This window comes from Oncorhynchus tshawytscha, linkage group LG24, assembly GCF_018296145.1.
Source record: "Oncorhynchus tshawytscha isolate Ot180627B linkage group LG24, Otsh_v2.0, whole genome shotgun sequence".
NCBI lineage: Eukaryota > Metazoa > Chordata > Actinopteri > Salmoniformes > Salmonidae > Oncorhynchus > Oncorhynchus tshawytscha.
In genome coordinates, this window is record NC_056452.1 from 29,279,847 (window position 1) to 29,300,128 (window position 20,282).

The window sequence follows — 20,282 nt, forward strand, 5'->3', positions numbered from 1 at the left end:
CCAGTCAGTTAATCAGTCAGTCAGTCAGTCAGTTAGATAGATAGATAGTCAATGAATCAGTCAGACAGACAGTCATTTAGTTATTAATCAGGCGTTCAGTTAATCAGCCAGTCAGTTAGTTAATCAGCTAGTCAGTTAGTTAATCAGCCAGTCAGTTAGTTAATCAGCCAGTCAGTTAGTTAATCAGCCAGCCAGTCAGTCAGTCAGTTAGTTAAACAGCCAGTCAATTAGTTAATCAGCTAGTCAGTTAATTTATTAGCCAGTCAGTCAGTCAGTCAGTTAATCAGCCAGTCAGTCAGTCAGTGAGTTAATCAGCCAGTCAGTTAGTTAATCAGCCAGTCAGTTAGTTAATCAGCCAGTCAGTCAGTTAGTTATTCAGCCAGTCAGTTAGTTAATCAGCCAGTCAGTCAGTCAGTTAGTTAATCAGCCAGTCAGTTAGTTAATCAGCCAGTTAGTTAGTTACACAGCCAGTCAGTTAGTTAATCAGCCAGCCAGTTAGTTAATCAGCCAGTCAGTTAGTTAATCAGCCAGCCAGTTAGTTAATCAGCCAGTCAGTTAGTTAATCAGCCAGTCAGTCAGTCAGTTAGTTAATCAGCCATCCAGTTAGTTAATCAGCCAGCTAGTCAGTCAGTCAGTTAGTTAATCAGCCAGTCAGTTAGTTACTCAGCCAGTCAATTAGATACTCAGCCAGTCAGTCAGTTACTCAGCCAGTCAGTTAGTTACTCAGCCAGTCAGTCATTTAATCACCCTGTCAGTCATTAGTACTAACCTACCACAGTGGAACCCCAACCCAGTGGACCCCCCCCCACAGTGGACACCCCCCCACAGTGGAACTCCTCCCCCACAGTGGGACCCCCACAGTGGGACTCCCCCGCAGTGGAACCCCCCCCACAGTGGGGGACTCCTCCCCCACAGTGGGACTCCCCCCACAGTGGGACTCCTCCCCCCCGCCTTGTTGCTCCTCACATGTCTACAAATAGTTATTTGCAGGAATCAGGAAGCTAGGGCTTCTTTTTATTTTTGCACTACTCAAGCAAGCCAGTAGCTATTTTACAGCTTTCTGTGTCTCCCCCTCTCTCTTCCTCTCCCCCTCTTCCTCTCCCTCTCCTGCTGTACTCTCTCCACCACCCTCTCTCTCTCTCTCCCATTCTTCCTCTCTCACTGTACTCCCTCCACTCTCTCTCTCTCCCCCTCTTCCTCTCCTTCTCTCACTGTACTCCCTCCACTCTCTCTCTCTCCCCTTCTTCCTCTCCTTCTCTCACTGTACTCCCTCCACTCTCTCTCTCTCTCTCTCTCTCCCCCCTCTTCCTCTCCTTCTCTCACTGTACTCCCTCCACTCTCTCTCTCTCTCCCCCCCTCTCCCTCTCCTTCTCTCACTGTACTCCCTCCACTCTCTCTCTCTCTCCCCCCTTCCTCTCCTTCTCTCACTGTACTCCCTCCACTCTCTCTCTCTCCCCCCTCTCCCTCTCCTTCTCTCACTGTACTCCCTCCATTCTCTCTCTCTCTCCCCCTCTTCCTCTCTCCTTCTCTCACTGTACTCCCTCCACTCTCTCTCTCTCTCCCCCTCTCCCTCTCCTTCTCTCACTGTACTCCCTCCACTCTCTCTCTCTCTCTCCCCCTCTTCCTCTCCTTCTCTCACTGTACTCCCTCCACTCTCTCTCTCTCTCCCCCTCTCCTCTCCTTCTCTCACTGTACTCCCTCCATTCTCTCTCTCTCCCCCTCTTCCTCTCCTTCTCTCACTGTACTCCCTCCATTCTCTCTCTCTCTCCCCCCTCTCCTCTCCTTCTCTCACTGTACTCCCTCCACTCTCTCTCTCTCTCCCCCTCTTCCTCTCCTTCTCTCACTGTACTCCCTCCACTCTCTCTCTCTCTCCCCCTCTTCCTCTCCTTCTCTCACTGTACTCCCTCCATTCTCTCTCTCTCTCCCCCTCTCCCTCTCCTTCTCTCACTGTACTCCCTCCACTCTCTCTCTCTCTCTCCCCTCCCCTCTCCTCTTCCTCTCCTTCTCTCACTGTACTCCCTCCACTCTCCACTCTCTCTCTCTCTCTCCCTCTTCCTCTCCTTCTCTCACTGTACTCCCTCCACTCTCTCTCTCTCTCCCCCTCTTCCTCTCCTTCTCTCACCGTACTCCCTCCACTCTCTCTCTCCCCCTCTTCCTCTCCTTCTCTCACTGTACTCCCTCCACTCTCTCTCTCTCTCTCCCCTCTTCCTCTCCTTCTCTCACTGTACTCCCTCCACTCTCTCTCTCTCTCCCCCCTCTTCCTCTCCCTCTCTCACTGTACTCCCTCCACTCTCTCTCTCTCTCTCTCTCTCTCTCCCCCCCTCTTCCTCTCCCTCTCTCACTGTACTCCCTCCACTCTCTCTCTCTCCCCTCTTCCTCTCCCTCGCTCACTGTACTCCTTCCACTCTCTCTCCCCCTCTTCCTCTCTTTCTGTCTCCCCCTCTCTCTCTCCCCTCTTCCTCTCTCTCTGTCTCCCCCTCTCTTCCTCTCCCTCTCTCACTGTACTCCCTCCACTCTCTCTCTCTCCCCCCCTCTTCCTCTCCCTCTCTCACTGTACTCCTTCCACTCTCTCTCCCCCTCTTCCTCTCTCTCTCTCTCCCCCTATTCCTCTCCTTCTCTCACTGTACTCCATCCACTCTCTCTCTCTCTCCCCCCTCTTCCTCTCCCTCTCTCACTGTACTCCTTCCACTCTCTCTCCCCCTCTTCCTCTCTCTCTCTCTCCCCCTCTTCCTCTCTCACTGTACTCCCTCCACTCTCTCTCCCCCTCTTCCTCTCTCTCTGTCTCCCCCTCTCTCTCTCTCTCTGACAACCAATCCCCACGAGACAATAGCATGGCAGAACAAGAGGGTTAAGACTTTTAAAAAGGAAGCTTTGTTCATACAGCAGAGAGGAGGACAGGAGGACAGACAGCAGAGAGGAGGACAGGAGGACAGACAGCAGAGAGGAGGACAGGAGGACAGGAGGACAGACAGCAGAGAGGAGGACAGGAGGACAGGAGGACAGACAGCAGAGAGGAGGACAGGAGGACAGGAGGACAGACAGCAGAGAGGAGGACAGGAGGACAGGAGGACAGACAGCAGAGAGGAGGACAGGAGGACAGGAGGACAGGAGGACAGACAGCAGAGAGGTGGGCAGGAGGACAGACAGCAGAGAGGAGGAGGACAGGAGGACAGACAGCAGAGAGGAGGAGGACAGGATCATAGAGAATGTCTCCGTCTACTCTAGAACATAAAGGACCTGGTTTTCTGCTGCTGCCTGCTCAAGTGTTAAAGAGAGAGAGAGAGATAGCTAAGGAAGGAGAGAGGGGGGTGGGGGGGGCAGTGAGAGAGGGAGAGAGGGGAGGGGGGGGGGACAGTGAGAGAGGGAGAGAGAGGGGTGAGGGGGACAGTGGGAGAGGGAGAGAGAGGGGTGAGGGGGACAGAGAGAGAGGGAGAGAGGGGTGAGGGGGGGACAGTGGGAGAGGGAGAGAGAGGGGTGAGGGGGACAGTGGGAGAGGGAGAGAGAGGGGTGAGGGGGACAGTGGGAGAGGGAGAGAGAGAGGGGTGAGGGGGACAGAGAGAGAGGGAGAGAGAGGGGTGAGGGGGACAGAGAGAGAGGGGGTGAGGGGGACAGTGGGAGAGGGAGAGAGAGAGGGGTGAGGGGGACAGTGGGAGAGGGAGAGAGAGGGGTGAGCGGGGACAGAGAGAGAGGGAGAACTAAATGTTTTATTTCCTCACCTCTGTTGTATCTTCCTGCAGCCGTTGCTGTTATAGATGTATCCTCTCTGTCTACTGAGCCATTGCCTGCCCTCCCAATAAACACATCACACAGACACACAGCCACACAGCCAGAAGAGAACAGAAACACACACAGACAAGCAGGCTCGGCAGCTCACATTTCAAACTTGCAAAAGGTGGGGGGTGGTGCCTAATGTGCGAGACAGCCTGTATCTTGGACAGAGTCCAGAGGTACGGGCATAAAAAAGAAACCTCGATCAATTCATTTAAAACAAGAGTTTGTTGTTACGGAAAGAGAAGAGCTACTGGTCAGCTCCTCTTAAACTACAAGGACAGGAATGGTTTCGGATGAGTAGATTGAGCTGAGATTTTATCCCGTTCTTCTTCCACTCTGCTATTCTCTAACGTAGCATACAGTTGAATTAATCCATCAAACTAGACATCCTAAGTAACGGCAACCAGGGAGGATTCTGGGAGAGTAGGAGGCAGGGTTGAGAGACTAAGGAGCAGGCATCCTGTATGGCACCCTATTCCCTATATAGTGCACTACTTTAGACCAGAGCCCTATGGAACCCTATTCCCTATATAGTGCACTACTTTAGACCAGAGCCCTATGGCACCCTATTCCCTATACAGAGCACTACTTTAGACCAGAGCCCTATTCCTTATATAGTGCACTACTTTAGACCAGGGTCCTATGGCACCCTATTCCCTATATAGTGCACTACTTTAGACCAGAGACCAAGGGCACCCTATTCCCTATATAGTGCACTACTTTAGACCAGAGCCCTATTCCCTATATAGTGCACTACTTTAGACCAGGGTCCTGGGGAAAAGTAGTGCACTATATAGGGAATAGGGTGCCATTTGGGATGCAAACACACTGACTTCCTGATATGCAGAGGAAGGCAGATAGAAGGACAGGACAGAGCAGGGCAGGGCAGGGCAGGGCAGGACAGGGCAGGACAGGACAGGGCAGGACAGGGCAGGACAGGAAAGGACAGGATAGGACAGGACAGGACAGGACAGGGAAGGACAGGACAGGAAAGGACAGGGCAGGACAGGGCTGCCTAGGAAAGGACAGGACAGGACAGGGTTGGCTAGGAATGGACAGGACAGGACAGGGCTGGCTAGGAAAGGACAGGGCAGGACAGGGCTGCCTAGGAAAGGACAGGACAGGACAGGGTTGGCTAGGAATGGACAGGACAGGACAGGGCTGGCTAGGAAAGGACAGGACAGGGCTGGCTAGGAAAGGACAGGGCAGGACAGGGCTGGCTAGGAAAGGACAGGGCAGGACAGGGCTGGCTAGGAAGGACAGGACAGGGCTGGCTAGGAAAGGACAGGGCAGGACAGGGCTGCCTAGGAAAGGACAGGACAGGGCTGGCTAGGACAGGACAGGACAGGACAGGACAGGACAGGAAAGGACAGGACAGGAAAGGACAGGACTGGGAAGGGTTGGGCTTGTCTGTATGTGTGCTTGGGAGGGGAGGGGCTGTGTGAGCACCCAGCCTTGGATAAATAATTACACAACTATAAACGTGTAAACAGCAAGCAGTCAATAATATACTACGTTACTTCACAATCAATATTTTCTTGATATTCAGCAGCAATTCATTAAAAGCAACTTGTTAAAAAAGTGCCACTAATCTAATGGATAAAATACAAAAACTGACATTTTAATTTGAGACATGGCTAACGAAATCACATGTAATGAACGGACATCATGTCATCCCATTGAGTTACTACACATAATTAGCTAGCTATGATACTCCATAAGGAAACACAGTATAGTCCCATTGAGTTACTACACATAATTATCTAGCTATGATTCTCCATAAGGAAACACAGTATAGTCCCATTGAGTTACTACACATAATTAGCTAGCTATGATACTCCATAAGGAAACACAGTATAGTCCCATTGAGTTACTACACATAATTATCTAGCTATGATTCTCCATAAGGAAACACAGTATAGTCCCATTGAGTTACTACACATAATTATCTAGCTATGATTCTCCATAAGGAAACACAGTATAGTCCCATTGAGTTACTACACATAATTATCTAGCTATGATTCTCCATAAGGAAACACAGTATAGTCCCATTGAGTTACTACACATAATTATCTAGCTATGATACTCCATAAGGAAACACAGTATAGTCTGGAGTTTTTTATGGATGAGGTGGTTCGTTTACCATTCGCTCAGCTCACCGCACACCAGGGTTGGGATCAACTCCATTTCAATTCATTTCAATTCAGGAAGTCAACTGAAAATAAAATTCAAAATTGTTCTGATCGAAATTGAGATTGGAATTTCCGTTTTTTCTTCCTGAATTGACTGAATTGACTCCATCCGCACACTCATCATGTAAAGAGGTGGCAGGTAGCCTAGTGGTTAGAGCGTTGGGTCAGTAACCCAAAGGTTGCTAGATCGAATCCCCAAGCTGACAAGGTAAAAATCTGTCGTTCTGACCCTAAACAGGCAGTTAACCCACCGTTCCTAGGCCGTCATTGATAATAAATATTTGTTCTTAACTGACTTGCCTAGTTAAACATTTTTAAAATGAAAGGAAGGAAAGAGCAATCATCTAGAATGGTTAAAACTGTATCTCTTGGCATTTCCTATCAGGTGAATCACAGCGCTATAAGCTATCTGTCATCCCGTGTGGCTGAGGAAGACAAAGATACTGTCTGATTAGTGAGTTGATTTACAGCCTTTAGTACAGAGTAGCTAAATGCTGGTACAATATCTTCCATAAAGGGAAGAGCTGTGAAAACTACTTTATGTCAATAATAATATCAGCTAATGAGATACAGTCCCTTAAGGTTTCCATTTACTTTTTCTTTGTTACTTTGTTACGTTATTTCTGTTTTTACTTCAGAAAACTATACACAATACCCCAGATTGACAAAGTAAAAAAACAGGATTTAAAAATGTATTTCAGCAAATGTTTTAAACATTAAAAATAAAAAACACCTTATTTACATAAGTATTCAGACAGTTTGCTGTGAGACTCTAAATTGAGCTCAGGTGCATCCTGTTTCCATTCATCATCCTTGAGATGTTTCTACAAATTGATTGGAGTCCACCTGTGGTAAATTCAATTGATTAGACATGATTTGGAAAGGCACATACCTGTCTATAGAAGGTCCCACAGTTGACAGTGCATGTCAGAGCAAAAACCAAAGCCATGAAGGTCAATGGAATTGTCCGTGGAGCTCCGAGACAGGATTGTGTTGAGTCACAGATCTCGGGAAGGATACCAAAAAAATGTCTGCAGTATTGAAGGTCCCCAAGAACACAGTGGCCTCCATCATTATTAAATGGAAGAAGTTTGGAACCACCAAGACTCCTCCTAGAGCTGGCCGCACGAACAAACTGACCAATCGGGGAAGAGGGCCTTGGTCAGGGAGGTGACCAAGAACCCGATGGTCACTGACAGAGCTCTAGAGTTCCACTGTGGAGATGGGAGAAACTTCCAGAAGGACAACCATCTCTGCAGCACTCCACCAATCAGGCCTTTATGTCAGAGTGGCCAGACGGAAGCCACTCCTCAGTAAAAGGCATATGACGGCCCACTTGGAGTTTGCCAAAAGGCACCTAAAGACTCTCAGACCACGAGGAACAAGATTCTCTGGTCTGATGAAACCAAGATTGAACTCTTTGGCCTGAATGCCAAGTGTCACGTCTGGAGGAAACCTGGCACTAGTATTGTGGTGGCAGCATCATGCTGTGGGGATGTTTTTCAGCGGCAGGAACTGGGAGACTCGTTAGGATCGAGGCAAAGATGAAAGTACCGAGATCCTTGATGAAAACCTGCTCCAGAGCACTCTGGGGCGAAGGTTAACCTTCCAACAGGACAACAACCCTAAGCACACAGCCAAGACAATGCAGGAGTGGCTTCGGGACAAGTCTCTGAATGTCCTGAGTTGCCCAGCCAGAGCCCGGACTTGAACACAATCAAATATCTCTTTAGAACCTGAAAAGAGCTGTGCGGCAACGCTCCCCATCCAACCTGACAGAGCGTGAGAGGATCTGCAGAGAAGAATGGGAGAAACTCCCCAAATACGGGTGTGCCACGTTTGTAGCGTCAAACCCAAGATGACTCAAGGCTGTAATCACAACAAAGTACTTAGTAAAGGTTCTGAATACTTCTGGAAATGTGATATCAGGTTTTTATTTGTAATAAATTTGCCAAAATTTCTAAAAAACATTTTTTTTTGCTTTATCATTATGGGCTGTAATGTGTAGATGAGGGAACATTTTAGAAAAGGCTGTAACGTAACAACATTTAGAAAAAGTCAAGGGGTCTGAATACTTTCCGAAAATAACTGCATATGAAGCATGGTGACTGATTTGGGATCAAAGAAATCCAATTTTGACAAACTTGTGCAACGTCTGGGATTGTCACATTTGAAAAACATGAAGACAAGATAACTAACATTCTTGCTCGTCTCAATTGTCTCTGTCCTAAGACCCTATGCATGACAGTCTCTAAAAATCAGTTTCCCATTGCTTCTGTCCTAAGACATATCTCAGTTCCCATGGTTTCTGTCCTGAGGGCTGGGCGGTATAACATATATACCAGCATTGATGCAGGAACCGGTTTGTGTTTTTACTTTACATTCTCTAACGGTATTTCAATGGTTGTTTTGTTAAATGTGATATGCAACTCCGGCGTGTTTAGTGTCTGTTTTGGTGAGTCATTTTTCTCATCCTGTTGTATGCTGCTTCCCACACCAAGCCCCGCCTCCCCCACCCTGTCACTCAAGGAGAGAGCAGTTGCTAGACCACAGAGTTACTTTCCTGCTGTTCATATGCAGAAAGATGTTGGTATCAACGATGCTGCTTTTCTACAAGCAATATTAGTTTGTGTATATTACTGTCTGCTAGTTTGTCTTTTATTAGCATGTTGTGGCTAAGATAAATCTTGTTAGCCGCTAATGCTAATCGCTACTTGCTTGCTAAATGTAATTAAGTCTGAACAAACTTAGCTGGCTAATACAGTCTGGTACCAGTGCAGGTGTAGGCCTAGCAAAGTTGTTTGTGCGACAGTTTTTTCCAAATCAGATAGGAATAGGTCAATCATGAATATGTTCGCTAGCTAGCTACATGAGGTAAGACAACATGACCTGTAACATCTAATTACGGTGCCCTGGAAACACTGACCAACACTTTGGTTCCTAGCCTGTCAATAATTCCTCCCTGGCTTATTCATTCTTAGTCACGTCAAACAATGTATTCAAGGTGCTGCCCAGCATATTCCAACTATAAGATTCATCATTCTATACTGAACAAAAATACAAATGCAACATGCAACAATTTCAATGATTTTACTGAGTTACAATTCATATAAAGAAATCAGTCAACTGAAATAAATTCATTAGGCCCTAATCTATGTATTTCACATGACTGAGAATACAGATATGGATCTGTTGCCCACAGATACCTTAAAAAAAGGTAGGGGCTTGGATCAGAAAACCAGTCAGTATCTGGTGTGACCACTTGCCTCATGCAGCGAGACACATCTCCTTCACATAGAGTTAATCAGGCGGTTGATTGAGGCCTGTGCAATGTTGTCCCACCTCCTTTGCAATGGCTGTGTGAAGTTTCTGGATATTGTAGGGAACTGGAACATGCTGTTGTTTACACGTCGATCCAGAGCATCCTAAACATGCTCAAATGGGTGACATGTCTGGTGAGTATTCAAGAACTGGGACATTTTCAGCTTCCAGGAATTGTGTCCAGATCCTTGCGACATGGGGCTGTGCATTACATGCTGAAACATGAGGTGATGGTGGCAGATGATGGGCCTCGGGTCTTGTCACAGTATCTCTGTGCATTCAAATTGCCATCGTTAAAATGCAATTATGTTTGCTGTCCGTAGCTTATGCCTGCCTGCCTGCCCATACCATAACTCCACCTCCACCATGGGGCACTCTGTTCACATTCGTTGACATCAGCAAACCACCTCCCCACACTACGCCATACACCTGGTCTGTGGTTGCGAGGCTGGTTGGACGTAATGCCAAATTCTCGAAAACAACGTTGGAGGCGGCTTATGGTAGAGAAATAAAAAAAGAAATGATCTGGCTACAGCTCTAGTGGACTTTCCTGTAATCAGCATGCCATTTGCACGTTCCCTCAAAACTTGAGACATCCGTGGCGTTATGTTGTGAGACTAAACTGTACATTTTAGAGTTGCCTTTTATTGTCCCCAGCACAAGGTGCACCTGTGTAATGATCATTCACAGAGATGTAAAGAAACTTGTACACACAATTTGCGAGAAACTTCAGAGAAATAAACGTTTTGTTTTTGGAGAATTTCAAAGCATCTTTTATTTCAGCTCATGAAACATGGGACCAACACTTTACATGTTGCGTTTATAATTCTGTTCAGTGTATTTCCATTCATTCCAACAGTTCACCAATTAACTAGGCCTAGATTTGTTTTGCCCGTATCATACATTGTGGCAGGAAATTATAACACATATGCAGAAAATGCAGAAATGTATGAAAAATGATGAACATCGTTGGATAGTATAAAACATCATTATAACACGTTCAGAATGGAGAAAAACTATAACTGATTTCAACGGGTCTATGTTTCTACCTTGTACCTTGGGGTAATGACCTACTCAAAGCATATTTACAACTTTTTTATTATTCAAAAAACATTAAATACCGTCAAATATAGTCAATCTGAAAAATATTGTGATATGATATTTTGGTTATATCGCACAGCCCTACCTGAGAGAGAACTTAGGACAGAAGCAATGGCAACTAAGTTCTCTCTCAGGACAGAAGCAATAGTAGTTCCCATTGTTTCTGTCCTGAGAGAGAACTTAGTTCCCATTGTTTCTGTCCTGAGAGAGAACTTAGTTCCCATTGTTTCTGTCCTGAGAGAGAACTTAGTTCCCATTGCTTCTGTCCTGAGAGAGAACTTAGTTCCCATTGCTTCTGTCCTGAGAGAGAACTTAGTTCCCATTGCTTCTGTCCTGAGAGAGAACTTAGTTCCCATTGTTTCTGTCCTGAGAGAGAACTTAGTTCCCTGACACACTCTTGAACTCTGTCCAATTCTCTCTGACATTCAAATATGTTTAAGGCAGAGGCCACTAACAGTGTGTTTAGGCACCTCATGTTATTTCCTAAATCCACAACTAAACTATCAGTTCAGGTGACTCAGAGTCAGGCAAAACAGCTTGGTGAAGAGAGAGAGAGAGAGAGAGAGAGAGAGAGAGAGAGAGAGCACTCTCTTAGGAGAGAAATTATAGCCCTTCAGGTTTGTGTGTATGCGATCGACCGACCGCTGTCCTATGTGTAAAGTTACAACATGAGACTTTACCACGGCTCGAGGACAACATGTCTGACTTCATGTCTTCAGCAGTCTCTGACTGGCACACAAGGCATGACAGTCTACCACGTATCCATCAGAGTGCTATAGGGACCAGAGTCAAGCATAGTATGTTTTCTGTTCTCCCCGATTATTAATTGCACCCATCTGCTGTCCCAGGTGTAAATCCGTCCCTGATTAGAGGGTCCAGATTTGAATTTGAGGGCTCCAGAAGGAATAGGCTGAACCTCCCTCCTACTCTTGACTGCTTAGGCTAATTGTCAAGTTTCTCTGTTGTACAAAGAGAGACACAAAACATTTAACATTCCGCCTAAAACCACCTCCTGCACTATTCATGCTTGGGCTGGTTTTCTGAAAACCTAGAAAGACAAGTTCTAATGTCGCAGCTTAAACCCATGCATGCCTCGTGAAAACAGCACAGCAAGGGACAAAGCAACGAACAACATAACCTACCTGTCTTGTCAGATACTCAGACAGAGACAGAGAGAGAGAGAGAGACAAGGGGAGAGGGATAGATAGATAGAGAGAGAGAGAGAGAGAGTTGATAGAAGAGAGGGTTGATAGTTGACAGAAGGTTGGTAGTTGACAGAAGAAGAGGTTGGTAGTTGACAGAGGAGGAAGTTGATAGTTGACAGAAGGTTGGTAGTTGACAGAAGAAGAGGTTGGTAGTTGACAGAAGAAGAGGTTGGTAGTTGACAGGAGAGGAGGTTGGTAGTTGACAGGAGAGGAGGTTGGTAGTTGACAGAAGAAGAGGTTGGTAGTTGACAGGAGAGGAGGTTGGTAGTTGACAGTAGAGGAGGTTGGTAGTTGACAGAAGAAGAGGTTGGTAGTTGACAGAAGAAGAGGTTGGTAGTTGACAGAAGAAGAGGTTGGTAGTTGACAGAGGAGGAAGTTGATAGTTGACAGAAGGTTGGTAGTTGACAGGAGAGGAGGTTGGTAGTTGACAGGAGAGGAGGTTGGTAGTTGACAGGAGAGGAGGTTGGTAGTTGACAGGAGAGGAGGTTGGTAGTTGACAGGAGAGGAGGTTGGTAGTTGACAGGAGAGGAGGTTGGTAGTTGACAGGAGAGGAGGTTGGTAGTTGACAGAAGAGGAGGTTGGTAGTTGACAGGAGAGGAGGTTGGTAGTTGACAGAAGAGGAGGTTGGTAGTTGACAGAAGAAGAGGTTGGTAGTTGACAGGAGAGGAGGTTGGTAGTTGACAGGAGAGGAGGTTGGTAGTTGACAGGAGAGGAGGTTGGTAGTTGACAGAAGAAGAGGTTGGTAGTTGACAGAAGAGGGGTTGGTAGTTGACAGAAGAAGAGGTTGGTAGTTGACAGAAGAGGGGGTTGGTAGTTGACAGAAGAAGAGGTTGGTAGTTGACAGGAGAGGAGGTTGGTAGTTGACAGAAGAGGAGGTTGGTAGTTGACAGGAGAGGAGGTTGGTAGTTGACAGAAGAAGAGGTTGGTAGTTGACAGGAGAGGAGGTTGGTAGTTGACAGAAGAGGAGGTTGGTAGTTGACAGGAGAGGAGGTTGGTAGTTGACAGAAGAAGAGGTTGGTAGTTGACAGGAGAGGAGGTTGGTAGTTGACAGGAGAGAGGTTGGTAGTTGACAGGAGAGGAGGTTGGTAGTTGACAGAAGAAGAGGTTGGTAGTTGACAGGAGAGGAGGTTGGTAGTTGACAGGAGAGGAGGTTGGTAGTTGACAGGAGAGGAGGTTGGTAGTTGACAGAAGAAGAGGTTGGTAGTTGACAGGAGAGGAGGTTGGTAGTTGACAGGAGAGGAGGTTGGTAGTTGACAGGAGAGGAGGTTGGTAGTTGACAGGAGAGGAGGTTGGTAGTTGACAGGAGAGGAGGTTGGTAGTTGACAGGAGAGGAGGTTGGTAGTTGACAGGAGAGGAGGTTGGTAGTTGACAGAAGAAGAGGTTGGTAGTTGACAGGAGAGGAGGTTGGTAGTTGACAGGAGAGGAGGTTGGTAGTTGACAGGAGAGGAGGTTGGTAGTTGACAGGAGAGGAGGTTGGTAGTTGACAGGAGAGGAGGTTGGTAGTTGACAGGAGAGGAGGTTGGTAGTTGACAGAAGAGGAGGTTGGTAGTTGACAGTAGAGGAGGTTGGTAGTTGACAGAAGTTAGGTAGTTGACAGAAGGTTGGTAGTTGACATAGGGTTGGTAGTTGACAGAAGGTTGGTAGTTGACAGAAGGTTGGTAGTTGACAGAAGAGGGGGTTGGCAGTTGACATAGGGTTGGTAGTTGATAGAAGGTTGGTAGTTGACAGAAGATTGGTAGTTGACAGAAGAGGGGGTTGGTAGTTGACAGTAGAGGAGGTTGGTAGTTGACAGAAGAAGAGGTTGGTAGTTGACAGAGGAGGAAGTTGATAGTTGACAGAAGGTTGGTAGTTGACAGAAGAAGAGGTTGGTAGTTGACAGAAGAAGAGGTTGGTAGTTGACAGGAGAGGAGGTTGGTAGTTGACAGGAGAGGAGGTTGGTAGTTGACAGGAGAGGAGGTTGGTAGTTGACAGAAGAAGAGGTTGGTAGTTGACAGAAGAGGGGGTTGGTAGTTGACAGAAGAAGAGGTTGGTAGTTGACAGAAGAGGGGGTTGGTAGTTGACAGAAGAAGAGGTTGGTAGTTGACAGGAGAGGAGGTTGGTAGTTGACAGAAGAAGAGGTTGGTAGTTGACAGGAGAGGAGGTTGGTAGTTGACAGAAGAGGAGGTTGGTAGTTGACAGAAGAAGAGGTTGGTAGTTGACAGGAGAGGAGGTTGGTAGTTGACAGGAGAGGAGGTTGGTAGTTGACAGGAGAGGAGGTTGGTAGTTGACAGGAGAGGAGGTTGGTAGTTGACAGAAGAGGAGGTTGGTAGTTGACAGTAGAGGAGGTTGGTAGTTGACAGAAGAGGAGGTTGGTAGTTGACAGAAGAGGAGGTTGGTAGTTGACAGAAGAGGAGGTTGGTAGTTGACAGTAGAGGAGGTTGGTAGTTGACAGAAGTTAGGTAGTTGACAGAAGGTTGGTAGTTGACATAGGGTTGGTAGTTGACAGAAGGTTGGTAGTTAACATGGGTTGGTAGTTGACAGAAGGTTGGTAGTTGACAGAAGGTTGGTAGTTGACAGAAGAGGGGGTTGGCAGTTGACATAGGGTTGGTAGTTGATAGAAGGTTGGTAGTTGACAGAAGGTTGGTAGTTGACAGAAGGTTGGTAGTTGACAGAAGGTTGGTAGTTGACAGAAGGTTGGTAGTTGACAGAAGAGGGGGTTGGCAGTTGACATAGGGTTGGTAGTTGACAGAAGGTTGGTAGTTGACAGAAGGGGGTTGGCAGTTGACATAGGGTTGGTAGTTGACAGAAGGTTGGTAGTTGACAAAAGATTGGTAGATGACAGAAGGTTGGTAGTTGACAGAAGTTTTTTTTTTTTTTTAACCAGGCAAGTCAGTTAAGAACAAATTCTTATTTTCAATGACAGCCTAGGAACAGTGGGTTAACTGTCTGTTCAGGGGCAGAATGACAGATTTGTACCTTGTCAGCTCAGGGGTTTGAACTCGCAACCTTCCGGTTACTAGTCACACGCTCTTACCACTAGGCTACCCTGCCGCCCCAGGTTGGTAGTTGACATAGGGTTGGTAGTTGACAGAAGGTTGGTAGTTGACAGAAGATAATGTTGGTAGTTGACAGAAGGTTGGTAGTTGACAGAAGTTAGGTAGTTGACAGAAGAGGAGGTTGGTAGTTGACAGAAGGTTGGTAGTTGACAGAAGTTAGGTAGTTGACAGAAGGCTGGTAGTTGACAGAAGGTTGGTAGTTGACAGAAGTTAGATAGTTGACAGAAGAGGAGGTTGGTAGTTAACATAGGGTTGGTAGTTGACAGAAGAGGATGTTGGTAGTTGACAGGAGGTTGGTAGTTGACAGAAGAGGATGTTGGTAGTTGATAGGAGGTTGGTAGTTGACAGGAGAGGAGGTTGGTAGTTGACAGAAGAGGATGTTGGTAGTTGACAGGAGGTTGGCAGTTGACAGAAGGTTGGTAGATGACAGAAGAGGATGTTGGTAGTTGACAGGAGGTTGGTAGTTGACAGAAGAGGATGTTGGTAGTTGACAGGAGGTTGGTAGTTGACAGAAGAGGATATTGGTAGTTGACAGGAGGTTGGTAGTTGACAGAAGAGGATGTTGGTAGTTGACAGGAGGTTGGTAGTTGACAGAAGGTTGGTAGTTGACAGAAGAGGATGTTGGTAGTTGACAGGAGGTTGGTAGTTGACAGAAGCTTGGTAGTTGACAGAAGAGGAGGTTGGTAGTTGACAGTAAAGGAGGTTGGTAGTTGACAGAAGGTTGGTAGTTGATAGAAGGTTGGTAGTTGACAGAAAAAGAGGTTGGTAGTTGACAGAAGCTTGGTAGTTGACAGAAGAAGAGGTTGAATGTTGACAGAATGTTGGTAGTTGATAGAAGGTTGGTAGTTGACAGAAGGCTGGTAGTTGGCAGGAGAGGAGGTTGGTAGAAGAGGAGGTTGGTAGTTGACAGAAGAGGAGGTTGGTAGTTGACAGAAGGTTGGTAGTTGATAGAAGGTTGGTAGTTGACAGAAAAAGAGGTTGGTAGTTGACAGAAGCTTGGTAGTTGACAGAAGAAGAGGTTGAATGTTGACAGAATGTTGGTAGTTGATAGAAGGTTGGTAGTTGACAGAAGGCTGGTAGTTGGCAGGAGAGGAGGTTGGTAGTTGACAGAAGAGGAGGTTGGTAGTTGACAGAAGAGGAGGTTGGTAGTTGACAGAAGAGGAGGTTGGTAGTTGACAGAAGAGGAGGTTGGTAGTTGACAGAAGAGGAGGTTGGTAGTTGACAGAAGAGGAGGTTGGTAGTTGACAGAAGAGGAGGTTGGTAGTTGACAGGAGAGGAGGTTGGTAGTTGACAGGAGAGGAGGTTGGTAGTTGACAGAAGAGGAGGTTGGTAGTTGACAGGAGAGGAGGTTGGTAGTTGACAGAAGAGGAGGTTGTAGTTGACAGAAGAGGAGGTTGGTAGTTGACAGGAGAGGAGGTAGTTGACAGGAGAGGAGGTTGGTAGTTGACAGAAGAGGAGGTTGGTAGTTGACAGGAGAGGAGGTTGGTAGTTGACAGGAGAGGAGGTTGGTAGTTGACAGAAGAGGAGGTTGGTAGTTGACAGGAGAGGAGGTTGGTAGTTGACAGAAGAGGAGGTTGGTAGTTGACAGAAGAGGAGGTTGGTAGTTGACAGGAGAGGAGGTTGGTAGTTGACAGGAGAGGAGGTTGGTAGTTGACAGAAGAGGAGGTTGGTAGTTGACAGGAGAGGAGGTTGGTAGTTGACAGAAGAGGAGGTTGGTAGTTGACAGGAGAGGAGGTTGGTAGTTGACAGGAGAGGAGGTTGGTAGTTGACAGGAGAGGAGGTTGGTAGTTGACAGGAGAGGAGGTTGGTAGTTGACAGAAGAGGAGGTTGGTAGTTGACAGGAGAGGAGGTTGGTAGTTGACAGAAGAGGAGGTTGGTAGTTGACAGGAGAGGAGGTTGGTAGTTGACAGGAGAGGAGGTTGGTAGTTGACAGGAGAGGAGGTTGGTAGTTGACAGGAGAGGAGGTTGGTAGTTGACAGAAGAGGAGGTTGGTAGTTGACAGAAGAGGAGGTTGGTAGTTGACAGGAGAGGAGGTTGGTAGTTGACAGGAGAGGAGGTTGGTAGTTGACAGGAGAGGAGGTTGGTAGTTGACAGGAGAGGAGGTTGGTAGTTGACAGGAGAGGAGGTTGGTAGTTGACAGGAGAGGAGGTTGGTAGTTGACAGGAGAGGAGGTTGGTAGTTGACAGAAGAGGAGGTTGGTAGTTGACAGGGTAGGAGGTTGGTAGTTGACAGAAGAGGAGGTTGGTAGTTGACAGGAGAGGAGGTTGGTAGTTGACAGGAGAGGAGGTTGGTAGTTGACAGGAGAGGAGGTTGGTAGTTGACAGAAGAGGAGGTTGGTAGTTGACAGGAGAGGAGGTTGGTAGTTGACAGAAGAGGCGGTTGGTAGTTGACAGAAGAGGAGGTTGGTAGTTGACAGAAGAGGAGTTGACAGAAGAGGCGGTTGGTAGTTGACAGGAGAGGAGGTTGGTAGTTGACAGAAGAGGCGGTTGGTAGTTGACAGAAGAGGAGGTTGGTAGTTGACAGATGGTTGGTAGTTGACAGAAGAGGAGGTTGGTAGTTGACAGGAGAGGCGGTTGGTAGTTGACAGGAGAGGAGGTTGGTAGTTGACAGAAGAGGCGGTTGGTAGTTGACAGAAGAGGCGGTTGGTAGTTGACAGGAGAGGAGGTTGGTAGTTGACAGAAGAGGAGGTTGGTAGTTGACAGATGGTTGGTAGTTGATAGAAGGTTATCTCTGTGTTTGTGTACACATAACCGGTACATGAACTGGTATGAGTTGACATTAAAGTGGAATGTCTTGGAGGAAGATGAACAGCAAAATGTGAATTGTTTTATTTTAAGACCGTGAGAGAATGCATGATGACAAGCTGTGTGAATTGTTTTATTTTAAGACCGTGAGAGAATGTGTGAATTGTTTTATTTTAAGACCGTGAGAGAATGTGTGAATTGTTTTTTGTTTTTTTTTTAGAAAAGTTTAAAAGTTTAAAAAAGAGATTAAATGGAAATTCTTCAACATAAAGTGCTGATTTTCATATGAAGATTGTGTCGCATAATACAGGTAACTGGCAAAATAATGGACACGTTTGACTAAATGAGGGAGGCCATGTATATTGAAAGCAGGTGATTCCTGAAATAATTAAGCAATTAACATCCCATCATGCTTTGGGTCATGTATAAAAATGACCAGTCACCCATTATTTTAGCTGCCATGGCTGGAAGGAGAGGTCTCAGTGACTTTGAAACAGGGGTCTCAAAGGAGCATAGGGGGATTAAAGTGTGTGTGTGTGTGTGTGTGTGTGTGTGTGTGTGTGTGTGTGTGTGTGTGTGTGTGTGTGTGTGTGTGTGTGTGTGTGTCAGTCACCAAGTCTCAATCCGATTGAACACTTAAGGGAGATTCTGGAGCGACGCCTGATGAGACGACGTTTACCACCACCAAAAACACCAGATGACGGAATTTCCAATACAGTTCCAGACACTTCTAGAATTTATGCCGAGGCACATTTGAATCTGTTCTGGCTCAACGCCCTAATAAACCAACTTCATGTTGGTGTTCACTTTACTTAGCCAGTTACCTGAATATATAGTACACTGTAACACAGAACAAAATCTACATAACAAAATGGGACTTGAGTTTTAAACTCCAGTCAGTCAGTCTCCCCTCTCTCTTCTATATTAGTACCTTCCTTCCCATCAGTCTCCCCTCTCTCTTCTATATTAGTACCTTCCTTCTAGTCAGTCTCCCCTCTCTCTTCTATATTAGTACCTTCCTTCCCGTCAGTCTCCCCTCTCTCTTCTATATTAGTACCTTCCTTCTAGTCAGTCTCCCCTCTCTCTTCTATATTAGTACCTTCCTTCCCGTCAGTCTCCCCTCTCTCTTCTATATTAGTACCTTCCTTCCCGTCAGTCTCCCCTCTCTCTTCTATATTAGTACCTTCCTTCCCGTCAGTCTCCCCTCTCTCTTCTATATTAGTACCTTCCTTCTAGTCATTCTCCCTCTCTCTTCTATATTAGTACCTTCCTTCTAGTCAGTCTCCCTCTCCATCTTCTATATTAGTACCTTCCTTCTAGTCATTCTCCCCTCTCTCTTCTATATTAGTACCTTCCTTCCCATCAGTCTCCCTCTCCATCTTCTATATTAGTACCTTCCTTCTAGTCAGTCTCCCCTCTCTCTTCTATATTAGTACCTTCCTTCTAGTCAGTCTCCCCTCTCTCTTCTATATTAGTACCTTCCTTCTAGTCAGTCTCCCCTCTCTTCTATATTAGTACCTTCCTTCTAGTCAGTCTCCCCTCTCCATCTTCTATATTAGTACCTTCCTTCTAGTCAGTCTCCCCTCTCTCTTCTATATTAGTACCTTCCTTCCCGTCAGTCTCCCCTCTCTCTTCTATATTAGTACCTTCCTTCTAGTCAGTCTCCCCTCTCTCTTCTATATTAGTACCTTCCTTCTAGTCAGTCTCCCCTCTCTCTTCTATATTAGTACCTTCCTTCTAGTCAGTCTCCCCTCTCCATCTTCTATATTAGTACCTTCCTTCTAGTCAGTCTCCCCTCTCTCTTCTATATTAGTACCTTCCTTCTAGTCAGTCTCCCCTCTCCATCTTCTATATTAGTACCTTCCTTCTAGTCAGTCTCCCTCTCTCTTCTATATTAGTACCTTCCTTCCCATCAGTCTCCCCTCTCTCTTCTATATTAGTACCTTCCTTCCCAGTCAGTCTCCCTCTCTCTTCTATATTAGTACCTTCCTTCCCGTCAGTCCCCCCTCTCTCTTCTATATTAGTACCTTCCTTCTAGTCAGTCTCCCATCTCTTCTATATTAGTACCTTCCTTCTAGTCAGTCTCCCCTCTCCATCTTCTATATTAGTACCTTACTTCTAGTCAGTTTCCTTCCCTTCTATATTAGTACCTTCCTTCCCTCAGTCTCCCTCTCTCTTCTATATTAGTACTTCCTTCTAGTCAGTCTCCCCTCTCTCTTCTATATTAGTACCTTCCTTCTAGTCAGCTCCCCTCTCCATCTTCTATATTAGTACCTTCCTTCTAGTCAGTCTCCCTCTCTCTTCTATATTAGTACCTTCCTTCCCGTCAGTCTCCTCTCTCTCTTCTATATTAGTACCTTCCTTCTAGTCAGTCTCCCCTCTCTCTTCTATATTAGTACCTTCCTTCCCATCAGTCTCCCCTCTCTCTTCTATATTAGTACCTTCCTTCCCTCTCCTCTCTTCCCTCCTTCCTTCTCCTCCTTACTTCCCTCTCCTCTCTTCCTTCCCTCTCTTCTTTCTCCTCTCTTCCTTCCCTCTCTTCTTTCTCCTCTCTTCCTTCCCTCTCTTCTTTCTCCTCTCTTACTTCCCTCTCTTCCTTCCCTCTCTTCCTTCCCTCTCTTCTTTCTCCTCTCTTCCTTCCCTTCTTTCCTCCTCTCTTCCTTCCCTCTCTTCTTTCTCCCTCTCTTCCTTCCCTCTCTTCCTTCCCTCTCTTCTTTCTCCTCTCTTCCTTCCCTCTCTTCTTTCTCCTCTCTTCCTTCCCTCTCTTCTTTCTCCTCTCTTCCTTCCCTCTCTTCTTTCTCCTCTCTTCCTTCCCTCTCTTCCTTCCCTCTCTTCTTTCTCCTCTCTTCCTTCCCTCTCTTCTTTCTCCTCTCTTCCTTCCCTCTCTTTTCTTCCCTCTCTTCCTTCCCTCTC

At 46.5% G+C, this 20,282-nt stretch overlaps 1 protein-coding gene and 1 long non-coding RNA gene across 2 annotated transcripts in view; both read right to left on the reverse strand.

The window, feature by feature from the left end:
- The window catches only part of LOC121840715 (zinc finger MIZ domain-containing protein 1-like), a 384,796-nt gene that overhangs the window by 87,757 nt on the left and 276,757 nt on the right, over nt 1-20,282 (reverse strand). The gene's annotated exons all lie outside the window — the stretch shown is intronic.
- On the reverse strand, nt 19,147-19,824 carry LOC121840716. The gene is made up of 2 exons (XR_006079847.1): nt 19,727-19,824; nt 19,147-19,480 (listed from the first exon to the last, which is right to left on the reverse strand). It is a non-coding gene; the product is annotated as an uncharacterized LOC121840716 (long non-coding RNA).